Consider the following 27,486-nt stretch of genomic DNA (forward strand, 5'->3'; position numbering starts at 1 on the left):
ATTAAGTTTATCCTACGGGAAAGATTAACTTCATTCTTTTCTCACTTCTCCGGAGGGAACTTATTAGAGTTATGAATCAAGTAACTAGAGACCGTAGGGGAAGTGTTACATAGTTCATATTACACCTAATTCTTTTCTTTTTCTCAGAAGACTGAACTGTAAGCCAATTCTTCCCGAAGAAAAGAAAGGGATTTGTAACTGCATTAGTAGTTGGAAGAGTTATGAATTGAGTAACTATAGACCGTAGGTTCATTGTTAATAGTTCATATTACAACGAATGAAGAGAAGCTACTTATACAAGGAGAAAGGCGTAAAAAGCTCAAGCTCGTAAACCAGTGATAGAGCAGGGGTATTCAAAGATAAAATAGGTGATTATGAATTGGCTGGATATTGGGTATGAGGGAATTTCCAGTCCTTCTTTCTGACCCCTGTATAATAGAATGAATAGAAGACTTTATTTCCACTTCTCACAGTGAGCCCTTTATTGGGTATGTTAAAGTACATGCCTTTGGGAGTATTCTATTTAGTGGATCTTTTCCCTTGGAGAAATTGACTTCTCTTTATTCCCTGCCAATATCGGTGGGACTTCTTTCTGTTACGTCCCTCTTATTACTTCCTCCTGCTCGCTACCAGTCGCCTTTTGAAGGTAGGAGTGTATTAGTCTTCTCAAAAATATCTGTAATAAGGAGGATACCTTGTGCTTCAAGTTGCTAATGGGCATAGCATTCATACCAATAGTTGAGGGCAGTTAGAGTCCAGTGGTAAACCTCCCCACTTGCAGTCCTAAGGGCATCATCAATTCTTTCTGCCTTTGATCCAGTTGAAGTTGGAATTTCTTTTGTCCAGCCGAGCTTTCTCTTGCAGACCAGTTTGAAAGGGAAAGTAAGCCAGTTCTGGACTTGCTTGTGCAAAAAGGATTCAAGCATCTGCGAAAAAGAGATGGGAAACTGTAGGTCTTCCTTTTGCTACTTTTATCAGTTTCGTAAGCCCATTTTGCATCGCACTCAACAATCATATGGCAAAATTTCTCCATACATAAAAAAATAGATAGGATAGCTCGGGAAGGTTTGAAACCCATAGTTCTTTCCCCATTCCCCCTTTCTTTTCAATCAATAGATTGCTTACTATTTTACGTAGGAAAAAATGTCAAACTGCGAGCAACCTGAATCTGAATCCCCACTTCTTTCGAACACCCGGCAAACCACTTTTTCTTAAGGTAAGGGATAATGAATGCTGGGCCTTAAAAAATGGTCAGATCAAGAATTTAGATCACGAAGCAGAGACCAACTCCAATAACTATAAGAAGGTGTGCCCTGTATTCTTTTCTTGGAGTTTCACTTCCTCTCTCTTTCAAGCCCTACCAAGGACTCGACCTAGGATGTTATGGCTTTACAGCTATCTAGAAGGAAGTTTTTGCAACTCACGGGTGAGCGAAGCTGCGAGGGTTATCCGGAGCAGTGTCAGCGTCAAAAGCGTCCTCGGAGCGCAGTGTTAAGGTTGTAACTTTCGAGCTCTTGTAAAAACTCAACACTCTGCTTTTATTAAGTGTTTTAGATGTGATTTGGGTGGTGAATATACTTCCAATAAATTTTGTGAATTGCTTGTGGAACTATTCACCAAACTTCTTGTACAGACATTCCTGAGCAAAATGGTGTTGCTGAAAGAAAACATAGGCACATTGTTGAAACTGCTCGTTCTCTTTTGTTGTCTTCTTCTTTTCCTAGTGAGTTTTGGGGAGAAGCAGTTCTTACTGCAGTCAACTTAATAAATAAGATTCCATCGTCTCACACTTCAGGTTTGTCACCTTTTGAAAACGAGATCGGGCGATCAAGAATCAATGCTAGACTCTTCCCCCTCAGAAATGATAATGATAGATCGAATAGAAAGGGAGACCTCCTCTCATGCTGTGCCAAAATTTGAGAAAGAATCCATTCTATGCTATGGTGCTTTCTGGAAACTAGTCTAGTCCCCTTTGCTTTGCTGGATTTCTTTCATATAGGTCGGCGCCAGGTAAATAAGGGGCTCAAGAATCCATTTCCGCCGGCATCTTAGTATATGCCATTCCTTCCGTTCTCTTTCCTAATGATGATTCTCAACAGCATCTGTAAGACCTCTACTAGACGGAATTCGTCTGAGTAGTCTTAGTGCTAGTAGCAGTAAGAAGGGATTCTCCGCATTACCTTGACCTAGACCCCTATTAGTTATTACACACCTCCGTCCAAAAGCCATCTCTAAGGGCAAAGCTTTTCTATTCGCCGACAAGCAGCTATGCGGGGAATCGAGAAAAGCGCTTATTTCAAGCAAGCAGTCCCGCTACTTGCTTTCTTAGTTATCAGCACTTCCAACTCGTCTGGCTCATCCCAAAATGGCCATTCCTTCACAAAACAAAGTGCCTACTGTCCAGAACTGTCCGAACAGCTAGTTCTACCACTTCTGACTCTGGATAATCTAATAGCACATTATCATAAATCATAAAACACATCACTGTAAACATCAGCTCCAGACACTACGGCCGGTGCCCGAACTGGCTCGGGAACTCTTTCTGGATCAACCTGAGCATCATTCCTGAGCTCTTGAATCGAAGACTCTAGTACCCGAGTGGATCTTGCACGACGAACAATCAACTAGTACATTGTTCATTGATTTTAGCATATGATCTATCAAACCTCTACCCTCAATGTGCAGGCGAGCCGCCTCTCTTGCTTCCTGCCTGGTCATTCTACCCCTTATCTAAAAGATATATATATATTATAGATACTAACTCTTTGGTTGAATCGGACAGGGACTTCTATAAAGATCTTTCCACTCATTCATCATACTCAAAGTCGAAGCCAAGTCACGGCATGGGAGGCTCGAAAAAATAACGAGAATCGGCGTCGTGGTGGTGCTACGAGATGGCGATTTCTCGTATAGAAGAATAGATCCGCGGACTAATTGATTGACCATAGATGCGAACCGATCGACTGCTATCTAAGAGAAGATAAGTAGTTCTTCTATCGTTCAAGGGCAAGGGGAGAACATGTAGCGGCTTGCCTAGATCTCGTATTTCCCACGTAGTCCGTATAGGTCAAACCAACGATTCTCTTCTTAAACTTCAAGTAATAGAGAGATTCTTTTTCTGGTATGTAGCTCCGCGAGCTAGGAGCGCATCATCTGGGCAGGGCTAAAACGAATATAGGATCATCATCATCATGGCCCTTTTCTTCTTTCTTTTGTTTGTGTCTGGTCCGTTGTGTGTGTTTTTTTTTAAGGCTTATCCGGGGGCTGCTGCTCTGGGGCATCCAATTCCTCTTCTTTCTTTTGCTGCTGATCTCACATCGAGAGCAGCTCCTTCTTGTTCAAGGTCATCAGATGAGAGATCTTCCTCCGACTCTGAGAAATCGGTCAAGCGGGAGGCTACCCTCGACTCACCTTTCTATCTATAAAAACCCCTCCCCAGAGGAGAGCAGAAGCTCCAGGATGAGTATGTCCTAGATTCCCGGATTCATTCTCGTCCTGATCCACCATGGAATTTTTGAAATCTATAAAAACATTCTAAGTGAAGGCTCGTAATGACCTTTGGGAAGATCACAAGGTGCTGAAGTGGCAGGGGAGGGGGGGGATCTTTAGGTTTTTGTGAAAGGGATGCTCTTATCATGTTATTGCTGAAAAGAAAAACCGAATTCCTCTATTTAATGTCGATTCATCNCTGCTCTTATCGAAGAATCGAACATTTTTTTTTGTATTTTTTTCATCAAGCTGGAATGGCAAAGTTGCTGTCTGCTCTCCTTTCTCCCCTCTGACCCCTATTCTAGGCTGTTGGTCTGTCGATACCTAGTGGAAAAGAAGAAGCGAATAATGGCAAGGAATGATCTTCATCCTGGCGCAAGGCCGAAAAGCAACCGAGTTAGATAAGTCTTCTTCAATGATATTGTCCGCGTATGAGCAGTAGGAAGAGCGTAGATAGAGATATACGCACTTCCGTTTTCTAAAAAAAGTTTCTTTGACCTTTAAAAAAGAGAAACGAACATAAAGTACGAAATCCACCTAGATTGACCAAATCTCAATCCCTTCGATTTCCTTGCCTTGTGATGATTAGAAAGGCATGGAAGATTGCGACTCTGAGTTTGATTCTGGCGAGGATGAGCTCACTACATTGAGTTTCGGTCTTGCGCCCTTGTCCCTGAGACATGCTATTAGTTTAATCAGGATCACCCTGTAGAACTAGCCTTGTAGAAATAGCAGTCTCTACTCTAAAAGGCAGTTGGTTAATTCCACTCTCCTCCCCTTTGTTTCGAAATCAGCTAGCGAAAGCTAAGCTTTCTATGAAAAACTGGCGCATCTGAAACAATTAGTACGTGATGAACACTCGAACATACAATCTCTAAGAGGAACCACGTCTATCTGTCCGATTCACCGCTCATTCGAGTAATACACTAAATTCTAGTAATACAGGAGCCAACCTTCTATGAGCAGGCGGGCTTTTTATGCTAATGACAAGTAGAAATGCTGGTTCCCTTACGAGTGAGTCTGCTACTCTTAGTTGTCGATTACCAGATGGAACCGAGTGTGCCGCTTTCTTTCCTCGAAATCTTGAATTACATTTGAATTATATAATAAATAAAGCAAAGCATCCTCGTCTGAGTTGCATACTTTCTCCGGTTATATGGATTCTGGGATGATGGAGCCTAGCCCAGCCCAGCCCAGTGATGAGAGAAAAAGACAAACAGTACAGTCATTTGATTATTCAATAAGGATAATAACCTGGGGGTGTGTGGTAATTTGAAGGTGTCTCTAACCAATAGGGGTGAAAATGCCCTTCGCGGCGTATTGGAATAGCGCCGCTCTCGTCTTTTGATTTGGAGACAACCTTCTTATAAGAGTAATCATTACTTCGTTAGCTCCGGTCGTCTTTGCTGGGTATCATCCCATTCCTTGTTGACTATGATTCCGACCCAGCAAGTAATAATTGAAAAACGATCTTTCTTTTCTCAGGTCAAAAACAAGCCAATTTGACGGGGTTGGGGGATTTTGATCACATCTCAATGTCGCTTAGGAAAGAAAATCCGATCGCAACAAAAAAGACAGGGTTTGGGGATTTTGATCAAATTGAGATGTCCCTAAAATTGACTAACAGCCATTTTTCCCGAGAAAACGGAATGCAACTCAAACAAAGTTCTAGGATCGGATCGGGTCCCACGATGAATGAAAATGAACTGAAACGGAGCAATATGGTTTTCACACAGAAGAGAAGATAAAGGAAGGGCACCGCTCCAACGGTAGAAGGGCTTAGCGATTAGAGAAGCGAAGCAGGCTTACTGATAGAAAGATAGAAACCGAAAGAAGGATTACGTCCGAGACGGATTAGGGTTAAAGGCAAGGCAATTCGCCAACCAAGAACATAGGGGAATGGTTCTACACCAGGAAAAAGATACCCTCGCTTCATCACTTGGAAGAATGGAAAGCTTTACAGACGGAATAGTAGACCGGACATCCGGCAGACATAGGAGACTGGACAGCCCCGAGAGCTAATGGGCAGCCTGGAAAGCTTGGGCCGATTGGAAGGCTTTGAACGAATCCGAAATAAAATGATTACATTCAGATTTAGACTGAAGCAAGGAGGACATATACAATAAGGGATTGCCCCTTTTTCGAATAAGATAAAGGCTACGGGAATGCTTCCACAACCGGAAAGACATAAACTTGCTTTGGAGAGCTAAGAGACTAGATGGAATGCTTACGATTGATTCCCTTAGGGGCCACTGGGGGAGTTTGAAAAAGCCCTACTAGGACTGGAAAGCTGACAAGGCGGGAAGACTGATAACTAGCCAAAACTCAAGGAAAGCAAATGCGCCAAGCTAGAAAGAAGCATAGGACTACTCTCGGGTCCTCCGAAAGGAAACCCGGCCCCTCGCTTAGAAAGACATACGAAATGGACTGGTTACGGAATATCAGACTAGACGGAATAGAGAGCTTTTAATGTAGTTTTTCCTGTAGTAAACTTCTTTCTTTTTCGCGATTATTGACATAGGGAATAGAAGCTTGGAGGCGCTGAAGGATCCTCTTCAGATTATTAAGAATTTAGCTGATGAGCAGGGAATCTCATCAGGGGAGAAGGCTAGGATGTTGGCACTCGAAGAGGAGATTAAGATGATAGTGGGGCGTGCGGCGGAAAGCAAAAAAGAAATTGATTCTAAGATCCAAACCTTCCTTCAGCAGTCAACCAAGGCCAGGGAGTCCGTTGCGGTATGTGAGAAGATAGAGAATGATCTAGACTCGATGGAGGCCGAGGTTGAGGTTAAGGATTATCCAAATTATGAATTTCCAGGAACAGTTGGCAGCCGTTGAGAAGAGGCAGAGTGATGTCACTCGGGACTATGACTCCTTAATGACCGAGTTAGAGCCACTCCATGCCGAGCTTCAGAGCCTGAAAGACACCAACTTATAGGAGCAGAAGGCCAGGATCGAAGAATCTGAGCAAGCCACGCTGAAAGCCTGGGAAGATACTAAGAAGGCGGTCGCTGAAATCTTCTGGAAAATGGAAATGATTTTAATTAGACCAGTCTGTACGGCCTTTGATGACGTAGTAGAAAGAAGCACTGTGCGTTAGCACAGGGCTATATAAGGGCATAACCAATATAGCACCGAAGCGAACTAGAACTGGAACTGGAACTGGAACGAGAACCTCCATCTAGACCTAAACCTGACACCCGCATACCGCATATGCCAGTGGTTGTGGTACAGGTCGTTCTGTCTTGAATCTGCAGGAGAACTAAATCATGCCGACTTATGGTCAGCAATGTCCCGGTCAAATTGATTGTATAGACCCATTTTGCTCGCTTGTTCCCGGTCTGATCAACTTCCTTTTGGCTGTCGTAGAGGTTTTTTTTTTTAGTAAGACCACGGGCAGTACCCGCAGGACAAGCATGCTGCGGTAAGGTAATCCGGCCAACTTATAGATGCAGGGCTCGCTCCCTCCGCAACTAAAGAATGCTCTGCCATTTCTTAGTTTCCGGGAAACCGAAAGCTTAACAACTTTCTTTTTAGGATTAACTAAACCTACCTTTCGACATCGCTCGAAGGTCTAGTATCATCGATTATATTATTATAGATGGTAGTCGTCTAATCAACTAATTTCACAGCAAGAAAGCTCTTACCTAGTCAGGAAGAACGAAGACAAAAATTTAGCGATAAATCTTGGCTTGTTTAAAAAAAAACCTAGATTATGGATAGCTCGGAATTTAGGGAAGACGGACGAATGGTGTTAAAGGGCTTAGAGGGGGCGGTGGAAATGAGAACGGGGAGAAGATTCTTATCAAATCGGGCAGGGAAGTAACCAGCGAAGAGAGCATTGGAGAGGGCGGTAGGCTGGGAGAAGGAAAGGTTTTAATAAGAAGAGTTTGCCTAGCGTCTTTCGCTGTCTGTTATTAGAAGAAGGAAGGGATAGGTGGAGGGCCGGGATGCAGAGAATGACGCTATCCGGAAGAGGAAGCATGCATCGTATAAGAATATGGCATCGAAAGTAAGGATATCCACGCACACAAGAGAATCGCTTGGGAAAAAAGGGCATCGTTCTCAAGCGAGATGGGGGACTTTCGGATATGCCTTCCCTGTCTTATGTTATCGCCGCTGTTGATGGGCTAAAGGAGCTGACATACTTAATTTCTTAATCTACGAACGGGATTTCACCTGACCTTCCTTTCCCAGGACTGAAAGCTGCCTAAACTAGATCAATGTTAATGTCCGAGGAGGTTGAATGCGAGGTTTCCATAAAATAAAGAGTCNTTTTTTTTGTAACTAGAAGGTAGATATAGATAATAGTGAAGGGATGTGTATAAAAATAATAGTGATGCTGATGTCGATTAGATGGTGCCAAAGCGGTCTAAAGGGCACTATTCATCTTCACTTTTAGTTCACATTTAGTACTTGAGAATCTGTATTTGCTCTCAAAAATTAATGCGAAGGCAAAACACAAAAGAAAACACAACCGAAGAACTTGATTAATTTAGGTTGCTTTACTTTTTGACTTGGTGATGCATTGTTTCTCTCCCTTTTTCTGCTTTTGTTAGGATTATGTGGAGTAAACAACATTGGCCAACCTGAAAAATAGTTTAATGACATTTTCCTACCTCAGACTTTTAAAATATCAATTTAGAATATAAAACAACAATTCCATTTAGTTTTCATTAAAAACAATGATATTCATTGTAAAGATGAAAATACCCCTAGTAGTACAAATTTATTTATTTTTATTATATGTGAAGTTAATATAGTCAATTACATGTATACCCCACTTCTTATTATGAAATTACCTTTATATCCCCAACAATATGTAATAATTAAATGACAAATTTGTCCCTAATGTTTGTAATGAATAACGTTTGAGAATTTGAAATTTTAAGACATGTGCAATTACCATTTTGTCCTTGCAAGTGTTGCAAACTAAGCTAAAATTATATTACATTAATTCTATCTATTTTAACCCAAATATCAAAATGCATTTTACTCAATAGAAAGCAAATGAAATTTGTGATTCTATACAAATTTCTTCAATAATGCGCAATTAAAACTAGCAGTTTAAAAAGGGGTAAAAAAAATCTGGGGGAAAACATTATTGACATTGTTAGAATTTGGATTCAATATCAATGTTTTAATAACTAACCCGAGGTGAAACCTGGTAAATTCATTCCTTTGGATTGACAGTGAAGATGGATTGAGTAAGCGTGCTAAGAGTGATTCACGAAAGAATGCTTGAAAGGTTCTGAAAGAAAAGAGCCCTTACCTTGGGTGAATATAATAAGGGAATGATTCGGAAGATAGGTAGATTCATCTGGATCTAGATTGAGATTCAAGAATTTCTTTTATGTAAAGCATAGGATGCATAGAATAGAATATCAGTCCTGGAGTCGTTCACAAGAACTGACTATTTGTTGTCTAAACTTAGAAAGCGAGAAAGAGAAGTGCTCAACGAAGACTTAAAAGAAGTTATGTTATATAAAGCACTGTTGTCATTTCCTTGGCTACCAGCTTCTTTCAATCCTAAATTCAATCAAGAGTGTAAAGTAAACTCGATCTATCTTTCCGGCTTAGCCGAACTTCTCACCTGGTATGTCCTGTATGCCCTACCAGGGGAATCCTGGAGTTACTGAAGGATATTCTGATTCAATACCTACTAGATTGTGAACAAGAGCTAAAACATGTGAAAGCTCAAAGCTACTGGTTCTGTCGTACTCTATCATAGGTCTTTCTACTCTCGAGTTACCTTTTGAGCAGACTCAGAAAAAAAGGAAGACCACGAAGTGGTAGCAGCTACTTCTTTTGCTTCTTCAATTGTTGCCCCTAATTAGCTACGATCAATGAAAATATCGTAAGATAGGAGAGATATGCCATGAACAGCGCTAGTTTAACCGACCGATCAAACCAGGTCACAAAATTTTTAAAATTTAGCAAATACACCCTAAATTCGTTAAGTCCCTATAGGTTTGAAATTTAGTGAACAAACCCCAAATACAAATCGAAGGTCGACTGGTTGGTGGTGACAACACCCCAAATGCAATCCCAATCATCCCTTGAGCCCATTCCTGGAAAATCTACCCAAGATCTGATCGAAATTGGTCGGATCTCACCGACGCGAACATCAACATTTCAGGCCAGATCTCACTAATGTTGGCGTCGACAACCCTCTCCATCACCCCAAAAATACCCCCCTCTGCCTCTCGACCAAAACCCATCTCACCCTACCCTCGTTAGCCTCGCCAATCACTGGCAAAAGCCGACTATTGTTGCTACCTGTTTTTTTCAATTTCTGGTCGATTCACTCACCAGAAATCAACTCTATCGCCATCATTGCACTCACTACTCGTAGGGGTGAGCATGGGTAGCAGGTAGAACTGGAACCGGGGAGTAGAACTGGAACCAAAACTGGAAACTACCCGGAACTGGTACTGTGCGGGTAGGTTCCGGTTCTAATTTTTTGGAACCGATACTGTGTGGTTCCGGTTCCGGTTCCTCTGTGTGGAGGAACCGAAACCGGAACCTGTAAAAAGGGTACCCTGTTTGGAACCTGTAGGGGGTACCCGGTTTGGAACCTGTTTGGAACCTGTTTTGGAACCTGGACTAAAATGAAATATTTGTGAAATGTGAATAATGGAGGTTTCTATTGTTTTATAAAAAAAAATTAAGTAGAAAAAGTTAAATTTTTAGAATAACCTAATTAAATAAATATACGAATACAATTATACTTATTACATATAAATTACACCATATTAAAAGCTTTAATATATTATAATACATTAATATTAAAGATTTGATTAATTAAGTGAATAATTGGAATTATGATCCAATTAAAAGTGTTTTACATTTTTAATGTTATTAAAAGAATTATTTTTGAATAAAATAGTATATTTGATTGAGTACTAATATATTTAGTTATTTACTTCAATTATCAAGTTCTAAGTATGTAATAGCTGCTTTATACTACTATACTCATCAAAACACATATATTATTAAAAGAATTATTTTTGATGTTAATAGTATATTTGATTGAGTAATAATATATTTAGTTATTTACTTCAATTATCAAGTTTTAAGTATGCAATAACTGTTTTATACTACTATACTCATCAAAACACATATATAAAATACGGGTACATTAATAAAAATAGTTGGGCCCAAAATTTTTCTTTCATTTAATATACATATTCTTTTACAAAGTCAGTACCCTTTACAAAAGTTCTCAAAAGTGTGGTGGACAGTGTAACTACTCCCCCTCGCCCGCTGACGTCCATCCGACTGCGTACTCACCTGGAACCTGCAAAAGCATAGAAAAACAACGGGGTGAGCACAACTAATGCTCAGTAAGCAAATCTTCTACTTGTCTATCCCCGTAACTCTTTCTCTTAATTCTTTCCTTACCCTATTCTTTTCTCATTTCTGTTCTCTTTCTGTTTTTGTTTCTCATACTCTTTTCTATACACTCTCTGGTGTATGTCACGGCCTTATCTTACCGGAGGCACGGCTAAGGACTCAACCCACTCTTCGTGACTCTATTCATTTTCTCTTTCTGTTCTTTCTATTTCTTTGTTTCCCATTCTACTCATGGGAATGTCACGGCCTCATCTTACCGGAGGCACGGCCGAGAACTCTCCTGCTCTACGTGACGTCTACTCATTTCTGTACCGATCGGATTCGAAATCTTTGGCCATGTGAGTGTACATGCTTTCTCTCTATCTCTCAAATGTCAGACCCCTTCTTACCGAAGACATGGCTGGAACCTCATGTTCCACTTTGCGTGATAGTCACGGCCTCATCTGACTGGAGGCACGACTGGGGATCACAAAGCACCCACTCTCGTGACTTTACTCATCACTCACGGATTCCCCATCGCACAACCTACTCTATTATCTTCTTTAGCTCTTAGAGTAGTTTAAGCACAAAGGTCTCTACTCTTTCTCTAACCAATAAGCATCATGTAGCTTAACTCTTAGAGTAGTCTATTCACAAAGTTCTCTACTCTTTCTCAAGCTACTTCTTAATGCACAATTAATGCATATGGATGGTTCATGCTCATTAATGCACTTAGGAAATGCCACTATGCAATGTTGCAAGAATTAAAGTTCATAATTCATTCTCATGCTTCTCTTAAGCATTTCATCAAACAACTCATGTGCATACAAAAACTCTTCTCTAACTACAACTCTATTTCTCCTTTTTAACCATCCAAAATGGGAGTAAGCTCCCTTCCATAGGCATAACCCCTATCATAAAAGAACACTCCCAAAATATTTACTCAATCTCATCCAATTTCATATCAACTCATCACACATTAACACTTCTTATAAAGGAAATGTATCCAATAAACATAACATGAATACTCTTCTCAACTCAATTTCTCAACAAGTAGAGATATATCTCAACTCAATGTCTCAACAAGCATCATATATACATGCATAATTAAATCTCTACTCAAGAATTTCTTAAACTTTGTGATGGTATGATTCCACTTGCACTTCTCTTTTCCTTTGGTAGATGCCTTTTCTTTACACTTTTAAACAACAATACAATAAGACTTTAACACCTTTATAGCTAAAGAATTACATTTAGAGTAAAGGTCCTTACCTTAGAATGCCTTAGATCACCTCTCTACCCACAAACTACTCAAAAGCCCTTTAGAATCCTTAAAGGATTGGATGGAAAGTTGAGAGAAAATGATGAATGAGTATGGCGGTGGAAGAAGAAGAATGAAGGGTTTCTAAAGTTAACCCCTTAATATCTCATATTTTCTCCACTCTTTCCCATTTTACCCTTATTCATTCTTAGGAATTCCACATTTGCCCTTTAGTTCTTTGCAAATGCACCCCCCATTTAAACTATTCTTCATGCAATTTCCTTGCATTTCACTCCCCATTTTTCCTGCTAATTAGGGGTAAAATTGTCATTGTGCCCCAAAGGAAGAATTCTCTAGAAACTCAATACACATTTTGTTAGGCTCTTTGCCGCGGCGAAGACTATTTCTTCGCCCCAGCGAAACATCACAGAACCTACACCGGGGGTTGCAGGACCTCATCGCCACGACGAAGATTCTTCTTCACCCCGGCGAAGTCTGTAACACCAAAATTTCACAAAATCTCTACAATTTCAAGGCAACCACTCAACCAAACCAATACATCCATTCAACCAAGGGCCAACCAAACCATATTAACAATATTCCAATTCAAATAAGAGCAAAATAAGAAACATTAGTTACGTACCTCGAGTGGGGTGTTGCAAAGTATATCTATAATAATTAGTAATTAATTAATTATACATGATAAATTGATAAACATTAATAAATTTAATTACTAGTTAAATATCATACTTAATCAATTATAACATTACATTATAGTTAAATGATTACTTAATTAATTATAATTTTATAACATTACTTAATTGATTTATAGTATAATTAATTATAGCATTACATTAATTGATTACTACTTAATTAATTGACTTATAAGTTAAACATTTATTATTACTTAATTAAATAATTAGAAATTTATTATTATAGCATTACATTATAGATTTTAGTATAATTACTTAGCCATAATAACATTTATTATAAACATTAATACAAACTTAATTAAATGATTAAAATTTAATTATTATAATATTACATTAAAAATTTATAGTATGATTACTTAATAGTTAATTCACTATAACATTACTTATGTATGATTATATATTAATTATAACATTACATGATTAATGATTACTTAATTGATTATGACTTATATTAATAATATTAGTAATTACTAATTTACTACATAACTATAGAATACAATTAAATGATTAGAAATTTATTAATTACAACATTACATTATATTTATAGTAATTATGTAATTAATTGTACAATTTATCATAATTAATGATTACTTAATTAATTATAATATTCTATTATAAACAAATTAATTATAATATTATATTAAAACTTATAGTATATTACTTAATTCATTGTAACATTTCACTATTTCATTATAGTATGATTGTTGATTACATAATTAATTTAACATTACATAATTAGATGATTATTTAATCGATTATGACATTATATTATAACATTAATTATAACATTACTTATAAACAAATGATTAATTATTAAATGTTAAAATTTAATTAATTAAATATACATTATTTAATAATTACTTATTAAATTATACATTATTACATTACATTATATTATGATCACTAATTAATTTAGTATTACATAGTTAATGATTACTTAATTAGTTATAAATTTATAACATCACATTATAAACATTAGTAATTTACTACATTATATTTATTACATTACTTAATTAAATGATTAAAATTTTAATTAATTATAATAAACTTAAAGATCTATAATCTATTATTTATTCACATAACATTACATTATAGTATGATCACATAATTAATTATAACATTACATTGTATGATCACATAATTAATATAACATTATATAATAAATGATTACTTAATTGTTATGAGTTATGATATTATTGTTTAAACATTAGATTACTAATTTACTACATAGACATTAGCACAATACTTATTAAATGATTAGAAATTTAATTAATTATAATATTACCTTATAAACATTTCATTATAAACATTAATTAAGCATTACATTATAATTAATAATTACTCAATTAATTATAACATTATTATATTATATTTATTATATTTATCACTTACTTATTATAGCATACATAGTTACATTAGTACATAATTAATTCATGAATTTATAACATTATATTATAAACATTAGTAATTTACTATATTATTACATTATTTAATTAAACGATTAAAACTTTAATTAATTATAACATTACCTTATATATTTATAATATGATTACTTAATCAATTATAACATTCCATTATAAACATTAGTATATTAATTAAATGATTTGAAATTTAATTAATTATAATATTAAATTATAGATTTATAGTATGATTATTTAATTCATTATAACATTATATTATATTATTATAGTATGATCATATAATTAATATAACATTACATAATTAAATGATTACTTAATTGATTATGACATTAGTAATTAATTTACTAATTTACAGAATACTTAATTAAATTATTAGAATTTTATTAATTATAACATTACATTATAAATTTATAGTATAATTACTTAATCAATTATAACATTCTATTATAAACAATATTACAATACTTAATTAAATGATTAACAATTTAATTAATTATAATTAAACCTTAAACCCAAATAGTATATTTGTTAGGGGTGTATTTGTAAACTTTTAAGGTATTTTTGTCATTTTTTAAACTAATAGGGGGTAATTGATTTTTTACAGGTACCCTCGAAAGGAACCGAAACCTACATTTTAGGTTTCGGTTCCTTGAATTGAAGAACCTGCACTATGCGGTTCTAATTCCGGTTTCTTTTTTTGGGAACCTGCACTGTGCAATTCCGGTTCTGATTCCCCCGAAAAATGGAGGGTACCCGGAACTGCTCACCCCTACGCACTGGCACTTTCTCTCAAAACCCTAACATCTAGACCTTCAATGGTTCGCCGATCAATATCCCAAATAAAGGTGGAAAAGCAACCCGACCGGCCCGGCCCGACCCGACCCAGGTTGCTGCAAATGGCGGGTCGGTCCTGACCCGCCCGGCAACATTGGCAGGCCAGGTTAGGCCCGCCAACATTAGAGAATTGGCTGGCCCAACCCGGATCGCCAACCCTAACCCGCCGGGTTAGGCGCGGTTGGGCCGGGTTAACCCGCTTTTTGACTTTTTTTTTTTTTTAATTTTGTTTTGTTTTATTTTATTTAAGTTTAAATGTTTAATTAACTTTTCAAATGAATAATTAACAATTTATAAATGTAATTGTTTTTAGTTAATTGTTAATTTCTTTTCAAATATCAATAATTAAATTAAATTAATTTTTTTTTGTTAACATTCCAAATATTAATTCAATTTTAATACATTAAAATTGTAATATAATAATAATTAAATTTATTCATTTATTAAAAAATAAAATAAGAAATTTCTATAATTATTGTCTTGTTAAAAACCTCACCAAGAAAAACCCAATAGGACAAAAACTTGGTAAGGAAAAAAGAATGCAATAATTGACAATTAATTTACAAGTTACAATTTACAAAATAACTAATTTTGGGGTTCACTAGGATCTCCCTCATCCGTATCATCTATATTATAAAATTGAAATGATTCTATTAAAAAAAAAATTGATATAGAAGAAATAAAAATTAAAGAAAGAGAATTGTAGTATGGAAATTGGAATTTGGAAAATTGGAAATATGAATTAAAAATTGCAAAAACTAATAAAAATTAAAATATGAGCAAATTGCAAAAACTAATAGATGATTAATTGAGAGATTAGAGATTAGAGAATATGAGAGAATGAGATAATTTGAGTTGTGAGAAAAATGTGAGAGTTTAGGGCCAATTTATAAGAAAAAATGGGAAAGAAAAATGACGAAAAAGACCCCTCCAACGGCTATATTTCAAGGGTAAATGGGTAATTTGAAAAATAAAATAAAAATTTTTATTTTTATTTTTTATTTTTTTCGGCCAACCTACCAGGTTGCACACAGCCAACCTGGCGGGTTGCCGGGTCTCTTGCAAAAGAGACAAATTTGCAACTCACCGGGTTGCGGGTTGCCATTGTGCAACCCGGCCTGCCCGGGGGTTGCTGCCGGGTTTAACTCGCATTTTTCCGGGTCGGGTTAGGGTTGACTCGCCTAACCCGGCCCAAAATTTCCACCTCTAATCTCAAATTCTAGGGTTTTGGATGAATAAGGAAATTGTTAACCCAACCTGGTAAAGCTCCCAGGTACCATTAAATCGGTTTAACTGGCTGGGTCAGGCTAGGTTTTAAAATACTGTTCAATATACATAGACCAAAATGTCATTAGAACCATATACATAAAGCAAAATTCATATTGTATACGAGTTGTCCTAGGAGAACAAGATGGTAAAATTGCTAGTAAAACGTTTGCTTCCTACAATAAGGCTATTTCTTGTGATACAAAAAGTTGAGGATCTCCAAGTTGTGCTATGACCTGAAACAAAATTTTACAATAACCTGCAGCCAAATTAAAAATTAATCAATTCAACACAACAACACAAAAAAGACAGCCAAAAGAAACAACAACTAATCAATATCACACCAGTTATATTGCTTCCATTAGTCAACCAAACCATTGCAACAATAACAACCAACAGCCAAGAAAAGAAGCAAAAAGATAGAAAAAAACAACTAATAATAACACAGCACAGACATTAATTTATTAATTTGACACCCAACTAGTTAGTAAATTAATAATGATAAAAAAATAACATCAAAAACACTAACAATAGCAGTAGTGATAATAGTAACAATATAATAATAAACACGTTTTAGCCGTTGGAGATCCTGCACCAAGCTAAGGAGATACCATTTCCAAAAAAACCAATGCTTGAATTGTTTCACACAGAAACAATGTTCTATCAAAAGGAGAAAAAAAATTATGATATGATTTTTTTTTTTCCTTTGCCACAAAAATAAACTTCAGTAAATACTTTTTTTTCTCGGAGTAAATAAATGTTTCTTAATCAAAGTAAAACAACATAGGCCAAGTATTAGTTATTTAGAACAATTTTCTTTTAGGAGATAAAGATTGTTACATGATACAAAAAAGGTATTTATCATGCAAACCAAGGGACAATTCATCCATAACAGCAACAACTTTCTGATATCAAAAACTATAATTAGTATTCATATTGAAAGCAAAGATTATAGAAGGACCTTAAAGTATGACATTTACAGTTGCCAAAAGCACAGAATAGTACACAAAAATATACCAAAATTTCTTCACAATTGGCAATAAAGTAGTTTTCAGATAATTTTGCATTCTCAAGGAAATGCTACTGCAAACACACATAGACACACCAAAACAAATGTCAGAAAAAATTTGAAAATTCATCTTATTAAACCCTAAATATGGCTAATATTTCTTGAGTGGGGTGAATAGGAATCAATATAAATATTCACGAAATAAAACTTATCAATAAAAGTCAAGGCAAATGATGAGTTTATCAAAACAATGTTCAATGACTAAACTCAACAACCAAACTATGATAGAGATAAAGTTAATGCTAATGAGCAATAAATGAACTCAAAAGAGAACAATAAATGCAACCAACTTGTAGGCAATAAATATGAACAATAAATGCATGAACAAGTGAAATAAATGATGTTCAACAAACAACTATGCAAGGAATGATAAAAAGGTAAGAGAGAGAGAAATGTTCAAGGGTTTATAGTGGTTCAAAGCTATATCCACAAGCCTCCTACATCCACTTCTTCAAGGCAACCTCCTTGAATTTTCACTAGAATCGGGTTTTGCCAATTGTAGATGCAAAAATCTACCTTTACGAAAGTAGGGACTGATCTCGTGAGGCTGAGGCCACTAGCGATCTGTTGCATCTGCACACGCAAGAAAACAAACGTGAAGCGGACGAAAAACATCGGGGTGGTGTTTGCCATAGGCACTCCGATGCTCAAGCCAGCAAGGTTGAGTGAGGCTAATTTAGTAAGGTTAGGGAGAGAAAAGGTTGCCGGAAGTCTAGTCGGAGATTGTAATTACGATTGTAACACAAAGTTCTCAAGAGTAGGAACTTCGGGGTCTGAAGGTATAATGTGTACGTTCCTTGTGAGAAGGTTGGCCTCCGTTTAAATAGTGACTATAGAGTCTTCAAATCCGGGTGGGACTTGGAGTCCTTGCAATTATGGCTTTGTGAAAGAGTGGAGCCTTTGGTTCCCTTACCTCAGTAGGAAAGGGAATCCCAACGTGCCTAGGATACAGATCTTTGATGAATCAGGGTAGTGATTGACCTCTTTAGTAGAGTTCAAATAGTATTAGAGCACATAGGTGACCATGGGCTCTAAGTTGATCGTAAGTCCAGAAGGTGTTCTGGGATCAGAAGGCTTAGGTCTAGATAAGCTGGCAATGAGGCCTAAACGAACTAGGTCTCTACTGATTGGATCCAAATGGTGAGTAATTGGGAAGGCATACCGAATGGGCCTCATTTGTAGAACTTTGTTGTGGGCCTAATTGGAATTGGGCCCTAGCTTCTAGCTTTGTTAAAGGTGTTTTCGTCTTTGGGCCTATTTGGGCCGATGACATTTTTTGGCCCTAACAATTTGCCCCCCATTCTCTGAGTTAACGAGTACTTAGCTTAGAGAGTAGGCATTGTGTGGAGCTGTATCTAGTCGACCCTCTCGACCGACTGGTTGAACTTGTAGATGTGTTGCTTCTCCGTTCCTGGAACGAATAGTATAGCTTTTGTTGTCGGTAAGACATTCGGTACGCTAGACTGGGCAGATAGAGGTGAAACATGGTCATGAACGCACTTGGTGCATCTGACCGAGTGGGTGAGTGAAGTTGACCTTGTTAGACTCGTTTGGTGTATCGGATCGAGGGGGAGCATAAAAGAATCTGCTCGAAATATCCTCACTTTGTATGCCCTCCCAAGCGGGAAGGTATGCGAAGCCTCCCATGAAGGTGTTTTCACTCGGTGTATCGAGACGAATGGTTGGGTGTGTGAGTTATCCCATGAAGGTGTCGTCAGTCGGTGTATCAAGCCGAGTGAGTAGGTGTGCGGGATGTCCCATGAATGTGTCCTCGCTCAGTGTAACAAGCCGAGTGAGAAGGTGTGCGAACTATCCCATGAAGGTGTGCTCATTTGGTATTTCAAGTCGAGCGGAATATGTTAGGCTCAATTTAGTGGTGGTGCCTTAGGCTGACTGGTTGAATTCGAACGAATAGGCGTATGTGCACTTCCAATCAAGCAGTTAGTTCATTCGGTCGGGATGACCGAGAGGGCAAAGTTTGTGTTTTGCTTAAGTAGTGTTTGCCATGAGGCTGGAGAGTCGAGATTGGATAGTCGGTATGTCTGATGGTAATTCCGGTTGGTCGGGTGAACCGGACAAGTGGTTAACATGAGAGAGTAACATGAAGCTAGATAATCCATCTCTCGACACGTGTACGATCAAGACGTCTTCTGAATTTGGGCAGGAAAATTGAAATCACACTATTCGATGACAAATCGTAGGCTGCCACACGTAGGCTTTAACAGTTTTCATCGATAAACGCATGGGGGTAGCTGTTCGTTTCATCTTACTCCCATTTTTGTCCTCTGTTTTCGTGTTCTATCTGTTTTTTGGTTTTTCTCCATAGTTGTGAAGGATTCCTAGAACTTTGGCCATTTTTACAGTAAACACTTGCTCCTTTGTACTCTTTTCTGTTTCCTTTCTTCTTTTCTTTGTTTTTGCGGTATTTTTAGAGAGATTTCAGTAGTGTTTGGAGAGATTTGAGTAGAGTTTGGTGGATTTTTTATTTTGAAGGAGTTTGACAAAGGTGGTGTTGCGTTTGTTGGGTCAAGCAGAGTGATTTTGAACCTTAGGTTTAGCGTTTGGGAGATTTTGGGTATTTAGGTTTGATTTGGTATGGCCGCGTGTGGGGGATTCTAAGTTTTTAGTTTTTTTTTTTTTTTTTTTGGATTTTTCTGGGTTTCTAGAAGATAAAGTCATCTTATGTAGGTTTCCCATTCGGCTCGTTTCGGTCTGCCTGACCGAGTCGAGTGTGGTGTTTTGGGTGAATAAGCTTTTGGTAAGGACTGGCTAGTTGGGTCGCCTCCAGACCGAGTGGTAAGAGGTCTGCACAGGTGAAACTAAGTTAAGTAGGTATTCGATCGTCTGGGCTGAGTCTAAGGTTACATAGGTGTTAGAGAAGTTCAATGTTTGAGGATTAGCCAGTCGATGGCTCAAGGCGAGTGAGGCATTAGAGCAGGGTTAGATTTTTAATTGAGAGTCAGTCGGTCGCCTGGGTCGAGTGGACAGAGTATTCGATGCCGAGGTTAGGGTCGAGTAACTCAAGTGGGGTCGAGGCAAAGGTTGGAGATGAGTATGAGAATGCCTTGATCATGGTGATGATGCTTAAAGGTAGGGGCATTTCGATCAACACACTGAAAGGGGTGAACGTGGCCACTCCTGGGTCGAGCAGTGACGCCTCGAGTGATAGTGAGTCGAAGAGGCGATGGAGGAGTGGGGAAGACTCCGGTGAGGTGGATACTAAGAGTTTTCCCTCCACCAGCGGTGGCTTCGAGGACTAGCCAAGTCGGCCTGGCAATGGGTTCTTGAGTAAGGATTACCTGTAGGATTACCCTCCTTTGTTGAAGGATAGCGATGTGTGGCAGATCCAAACGATGTATCACATTCTAGAGTTTGTCAAGATTAAGCGCCAAGGTCATACGAGTGGGTCGACTAGGAGGCGAAAGGTTGGGTGAGCGCCTATGAGAAATGGCTTCACGACTGGCTAAGGCTTCCCATTCTGCGTCTTGTCTGGGAGGTCTTAAACCATTTCATAATTACGCCGACCTAGATTATGCCGAATGGGTGGAAGTTACTGATGGCTCTGAAGGACCTCTGTGTGCGGAACCAGGTGATGTTTGGGCTGTACGAGTTGTTATACTCGTATTTCCTAAAGGAGAATGACAAGGATAAAGGTCAATACTTGATCAACCTCAACCTTATGCATGACCGAGCTCACCTCGTGACTGACCTCCAGTCGAGTGACAAAAATTGGAAGGATCAGTACTTTTTCATGAGGGGTGAGGCAGTCTTCGGGGAGAGAGGCCAAGGCGAGATTCTGCACACCTGGCGAGCGACTGGTGAGAAACTTTATCTTTACCTTGGATTTTGATTACTAAAATCTTATTGTGTTTCTTCTTTGCAGATCTTGAATTCAACCAAGCCAAACAGAGTGGGGACGGCTTGGATGTGCAGACCCAAAAGATTCTTGTCATTCCAAAAGCGCAGAGGGATTGGCGGTTGTGTTGGAGGAAGCAAACCTTAGGATGAGTCATCTTTGGGCCTGAGTGGGTGCGATCCAGCGAAGTATCCCCTTCCCTTCGTTGAAGAAAACTTGGAGTGTGCTGCTTATCCCCTACTGCAATCATATTTTGTCTGGTAAGTCGAGGCTAGACCCACTAACTGTTGAAGAGTTTGCAATTGTAGAGAAGCTAATGAAGAAGCTAACTGTCCTAAGCGCCAATGAGTCTATCACGAGATGTCACGAGAAGCGGAAGAGGGACTTCTCGGCCAGAGAGGAGAAGAGGGCGAAGGATGTGGTGGTGACTCCACCAGGTTGTCAACCTGCGGCCAGAGCTGGGTCATCTAAGACCATGGTCTTGGATAAAGAGACTAAGATGCTTACTTTTAGCATCCCATCTTCCGCATCGACCTCTATGAACGCGGACACGCCTTCCAGGTATGAGCCAGATTTTTACCTTAGTGTGTTTATTGTGGTTGTGTATTGATCAAGTTGTTTTGTCATGCAGGCATTCACTAGCAGCCTATACCTGAGGAAGTCCATCGTGTTGCAAGAGAAGAGGATATAGGATGTATCCAAATCCAATGCCAATCTGCGGCAGAGAGTGGCAACGGCTTAGAAAGCCAAACGGGAGAGCCAGCGGCGTCTAAGGGAGGTTGAGGCCGAGCTGGAACGATTGAAGAGAGAGTTGGCTGAGAAGAATGTGGAGGTCAAGTTCCTAAGGGAGCAATGCCTCAGTATCGCTAATGACGCCATCAACAGGGTTAGGGGAGAGTTGATGTTGGAGTACAAGGTCAAGAACACCTCCCATTGGAACCTGGATAAGGACATCCGACTTTTGCGAGAGATGGAGAAGGAGGCTGTTGGTCGCACGGAGTAACGAGTCAATGATTAGATATTTGACCTTGCTAGCCAGTCAGGGCGATTGGTTACAGAGGATGTGGGTGACAAGGCTACAGGGGCGAGTGCTAGGGTCGGTGATAAGGTGACTGAGTCAGAGATGGGTGAGATGACTCGCACCGATGATATGAGCCATGATGCCCCTTAGGTTTATTTTTACTCTCCTCATGTATTTTTGGGGCCTGTGATGCCCTTTCCTGGCGTGTGTGCCTTTTTTGTACTTGATACATAGCCGTTTGAGACTCTTATATCTTATACTTAGCCGTTAGGGGCTTTATGTTTCTACTTGTGTTTCTGTTTTGTTGTTTTCCATGTGGATGAATGAGTTGGTTACTTGATTGCTTGTAGATGCATTCAGGGTTGAACCAACTACTTATGTTGCGATTTTCATGAGGCCAGGTGGCTGAGTCGTCGGTGTTGTGGCGATGTGTCGATATGGTCAGTCGGATGTGTAAGCCATTGAGTTGCTAGGTTGGTCTGGATCGTCTGGCGGGGTGGGTCGATGGATTGTCAATTGAAGGTGCAAGTCGGTGAATCGGTCTGAGTCGATTAATGGTGTGAGTTTATAAATCGATCTGGGCCGATTGAAGGTGTAAAGTCTATAAATTGGTCTAGGTCGATTAAAGGTGTAAGTCTATAAATCGGTCTGGGCCGTTCGAAGGCGTAAACTGTTCTATCCCTAAATAGTTCTTCTACTGAATTTGGGCTTTGAGACCGATTGATGGTGAAAGAGGTGGATAGACCCACTCATCCTTTTAAAAAACTGAAACAAGAAAGCAGAAATGTCGATGAAAGAGTTAGACGAAAAGTTGTAATGTTTGAGATGGATTGCATTCCAACTGTTATTGATGTCTTTACCTTCGGGGGTTTGGAATTTGTAGGCACCCTTCCCTACTTCCTTGGCGATCTTGTAGGGACCCTCCTAGATAGGACCGAGCTTACCAGAGTTGATCTCCCTAGTGTTTTGAAAGACTTTGTGGAAGCCCCAATCGCCTCGTTTGAAAGTTCTAATTTAGACGTTGCGGTTGTAGTGTTTGGTCGCTCGCGTAGTTCGTTGATGGTGTCCAAGTTGTGACAAAGGTTCTGGCTGTTGGTTTCCTCGTCCACCCATTAGAGTCTGGTGGAAGGGACCGATACTTCGGTTGGGATGACTGTTTCAAATCCATATGTGAGGGAGAAAAGAGTTTTGCTTGTGGACGAGCGAGTTGTGGTCTAGTAGGACTAGAAGACCCTAGGTAGTTCATCTGCCCATGCGCCCTTGGCTTTCTGTAGGTGCTTTTTTGAAGTCTGCATGATGGTTTTATTCAATGATTCGGCGTAGCCATTGGATTGGGGGTTGTAGGGGGTAGAGAAGCTAAGCTTGATCCTCCACATGTCACAGAAGTCTCTGAAGCCTAAATTGATAAATTGGGATCCATTGTCGGTGACAATTTCCTTTAGTATCCCAAACCAGCAGATGACGTGTTTCCAGATGAAAGCTTTTACCTCTCAGTCTCTGACTTGTGCGAGTGTTTCAATTTCGATCCACTTAGTAAAGTAGTCGATGACCGCCAACATAAAGACCCACTGCCCGGATGCAGTCGGAAGTTTTTCGACTATATCCATTCCCCACTTCATGAACGACTAAGGTGTGAGAGTGGAGTTGAGTCGCTCAGGTGGGAAGTGTGAGACATGAGCGAACCTCTGACAGCTGTTGCATTTCTTCACATAGGCTGTTGAGTCAATGTCTATGGTTGGCCAATAGTAGCCAATGATGATCGCCCGATGGGCAAGGCTGCGTCCTCCTGCATGGTTTCCACATTCGCCTTCATGGAGTTCGGTGAGAACCCGTTTGGCTTCTTCTAGGCTTATGCACTTAAGGTAGGGGCTAGAGAACGACTTCTTAAGGAGCTAGCCTTCGCATATGGTGAAACTTGCAGCTTTCGCTCTCAGGCAGCATGCTTCACTCTTGTCAGCTGGGAGCTCATTATGTTCCAAATATTTTAGTATCGGGGTCATCTAGGAGTCGGCTGGTTCAATGTCCATTACTGCTTCTAGCGACTTGTTAGTTGGGTGTTCCTTCTAGTTGGCCAGCCATTGGAGGAATAACAGAGGGATGGACTACTAGGAGGAACCCTGAAGGGTTAAGTCAAGGTTAACAAGGGCGTCAGCTTGGGTGTTCTTCGCTTTTGGGACTTGGGCGATGGATAATTCTTCAAAGGTGGCCTGTAATTCTTTGACCAAGTTCAAGTGAGCTATCATCTTTGAGTCGTGGGCTTGGTAAGTGCCTTGTAGCTGGTTGACCACGAGTTTGAAGTCGGATTTTACCTCCAGCTTTCTTACTCCGATCTCTTTGGCTAGGGAGAGTTCAGCGATGAGAGCCTCGTATTCGGATTTGTTGTTGGTGCACTTGAACCCATATTGTATGGCCCGTTGGATGATATCTCCTTCTAGTGTAGTAAGTACAACACCGAGCCCGCTTCCATTCACGTTGCTCGAGCCATCCACTGAGAGAGTCCACTTTGAAGGTGATCAAGTATTCATGCATAATAACTTTTTTTCCGCTTGGATGGTGGTGTTCGGGGTGAAATCAATAATAAAGTCTGCTAGTGCTTGGGATTTGACGGCGATGCATGGTTGGAAAGATATGTCGAACTCACTAAGCTCTACTGTCCCTTGTGTGAGTCGGCCTGATAACTCTGGCTTATGGAGTTTCTTCTTGAATGGGAAGGAGGTGAGTACGACTATGGAGTGGCACTGCAAATATGGTTTGAGCTTCCTAGACGCGTGGACAAGGGCGAGTGCTAGTTTCTCTAGCTGATTGTATCGTGTCTCTGCATCAAAAAGTGATTTGTTTACATAATAAACCGGTAGCTGCTTCGTATTATCTTCCCAAACTAATACTATTGAGATTGCTGTCTCTGAGACTACCAGGTAGGTATAAAGCTTTTCTCCGACCACAGGCTTTGAAAGGAGTGGGGGAGAGATTAGGTATTTCTTTAAATGTTGCAAGGCCTCCTCGCAGGTGGAGTCTATTCAAACTTCTTAGATTTCTTTAGTGTGAGAAAGAAATGGTGGCACTTATTGGCAGATCTGGAGATGAAACGGCTCAAGGCAGCTACTCGCCCCGTGAGGCGCTAGACATCTTTGATGCAAGCTGGTGATGGTATGTTGAGGATCGCCTAGATTTGGTCAGGGTTGGCTTCTATCCCATGCTGAGTTACCATGTATCCCAAGAATTTTCCTAATGAGACCCCAAACGAACATTTGGCTAGATTCAGCTTCATGTTATACTTCTTTAGGATGGCGAACGGTTGGCTGAGGTGGTTAAGGTACTGCTCTGCCATGAGGAACTTGACAAGTATGTCGTCGATGTATACTTCCATGGTGTTCCCAAGGTGTTTGGTGAATATTCTGTTGATTAGCTGCTGATAAGTAGCCATGACGTTCTTGAGACTGGGGGTGGAAAAATCCGGTTAACAGGATTCTTGAACTGAACCGAAAATTTCGTTCAGTTAACCGGTTTTTAAACCGGTTAATAAAATTAATGATGGGCTGCCTTTTCGGCCCAATTCACACACTCCACTTATGGCCCATAAGTTATGGGCTGCCTTTTTGGCCCAATTCGCACACTCCACTTTGCACTTTTTTTTTTTCCAGGTTTTTATTTTTTTTTAACATGACTTAAAGTTATAAACTTATATCTACTGTAAATTCAATTACGTTAATAAACTTATATCTATTGTAATTGAATTTGAATTCATATAATTTGAATGTACATCAAAATCAAATATTAATAATTTAAAATTACAAATCAAAGATTGCAAAAACAAAGATATGATACAAACTCAATTACAGACTAAAAAATATACAAACTATACAAACAAAAAAATAGTCCCCTGTTGCCAACTTAGTTTCCACAAAATCCACAAAATCAAACATAATAAACACATTTCCACATCCTAAAATTACAAATCAAACACATGAAATGAATAAAATAAGACTAAGAAGTGAGAAGTGAAATGAACATAATCTTTATAACGTATAAAGTTTCAAGACTCCTCCATTTTATGTATTTTTATGGCATGACCCTCTAGTTTTGTTTTCCTGTTTAGAGAAACCAAGTTTAAAACCTCAAACCTTGTGGAGCAAACCAAAGGCATAACCACTTGATTAACCACTTATGAGTTAAAAACTTTGATTTCATATTACTTTCATAGCAGAAGCAACAGAAAAAGGAAGAATGGTGACCGCGACTGGTGACTGCCGACCGTTAAGCAACATACTAGTGAGCAAAGATCGGCGGCATGAGCAAAGATCGGTGGCTTGAGCAACGTGAGAAATTTGTGTGGCTACTGGCTGAGGTGTGATCGCGTGACTCCAACGTGAGAACTGAGAAGTGAGAACAGAGATTTGAGAGTGAGAGACAGTGAGAGTCCGAGAGAGAGTGAGTCAGTGAGAGACAGAGACTGAGTCACTGAGACTCTGAGAGTGTGGAAGACTGATAGTTACTGAGGTGAGTGTTTGAGTACCGGCGCTGGCGAGTGAGTCTGAGATCTGAGTAGTGAGTACTACCATATTGGAGCAGTGGAGCTGCCGAGCTGGAGACTGGAGTAGTGAAGACTTAGACTGAAGACTGAAGACTGAAGTGAAAGTGAATGAGAGTGTGAGACCGTGAGCGTGAGAGATTGAGAGTGTTAGGGATATTGCAAAATGCAAATGCAAAATAAAAACGTAAAATAATTTTTTTTAAATTTCGGTTTAGAAAACCAGTTCCGAGTAACCGGTTTTCTTTTTTTCAAAAACCGAAACTGAACCGGATTTTTGATTTTTTTAATATCCGAACCGAAACCAAAATAAAATCGAATTTTCGGTCTAGTTTCAATCTGGTTTCATGGTTCAGTTCGGTTTCTGGGTTTTTTTTCCACCCCTACTTGAGACCAAACGACATTACTTTGTAACAGTAGGTTCCCCTCTCTGTGATGAAAGTTGTTTTCTCATGGTCATTCAGGTGTATCAAAATCTGGTTGTACCCTGAGAAGATATCCATGAAGCTTAGGAGTTCGTGATCTGCTGTTACATCGACATCATGTCGATATGTGGGAGCGGGAAAGAATCTTTAGAACATGCTTTGTTTAAATCTGTGAAGTCTATGTAGACCCTCCATTTTTTGTTCTTCTTCTTCACGACCACAACGTTTGCCAGGCAGTCGGGATAGTGGACTTCTTTGATCAGCCTGT

At 39.1% G+C, this 27,486-nt stretch overlaps 1 pseudogene; it reads left to right on the forward strand.

Moving 5' to 3' along the window:
* The first annotated feature begins 1,383 nt into the window (after positions 1 to 1,383).
* On the forward strand, positions 1,384 to 3,681 carry LOC116118325 (annotated as a pseudogene).
* Positions 3,682 to 27,486: the final 23,805 nt, after the last annotated feature.

Source organism: Pistacia vera, unplaced genomic scaffold, assembly GCF_008641045.1.
Source record: "Pistacia vera cultivar Batoury unplaced genomic scaffold, PisVer_v2 Contig840, whole genome shotgun sequence".
Lineage (NCBI taxonomy): Eukaryota > Viridiplantae > Streptophyta > Magnoliopsida > Sapindales > Anacardiaceae > Pistacia > Pistacia vera.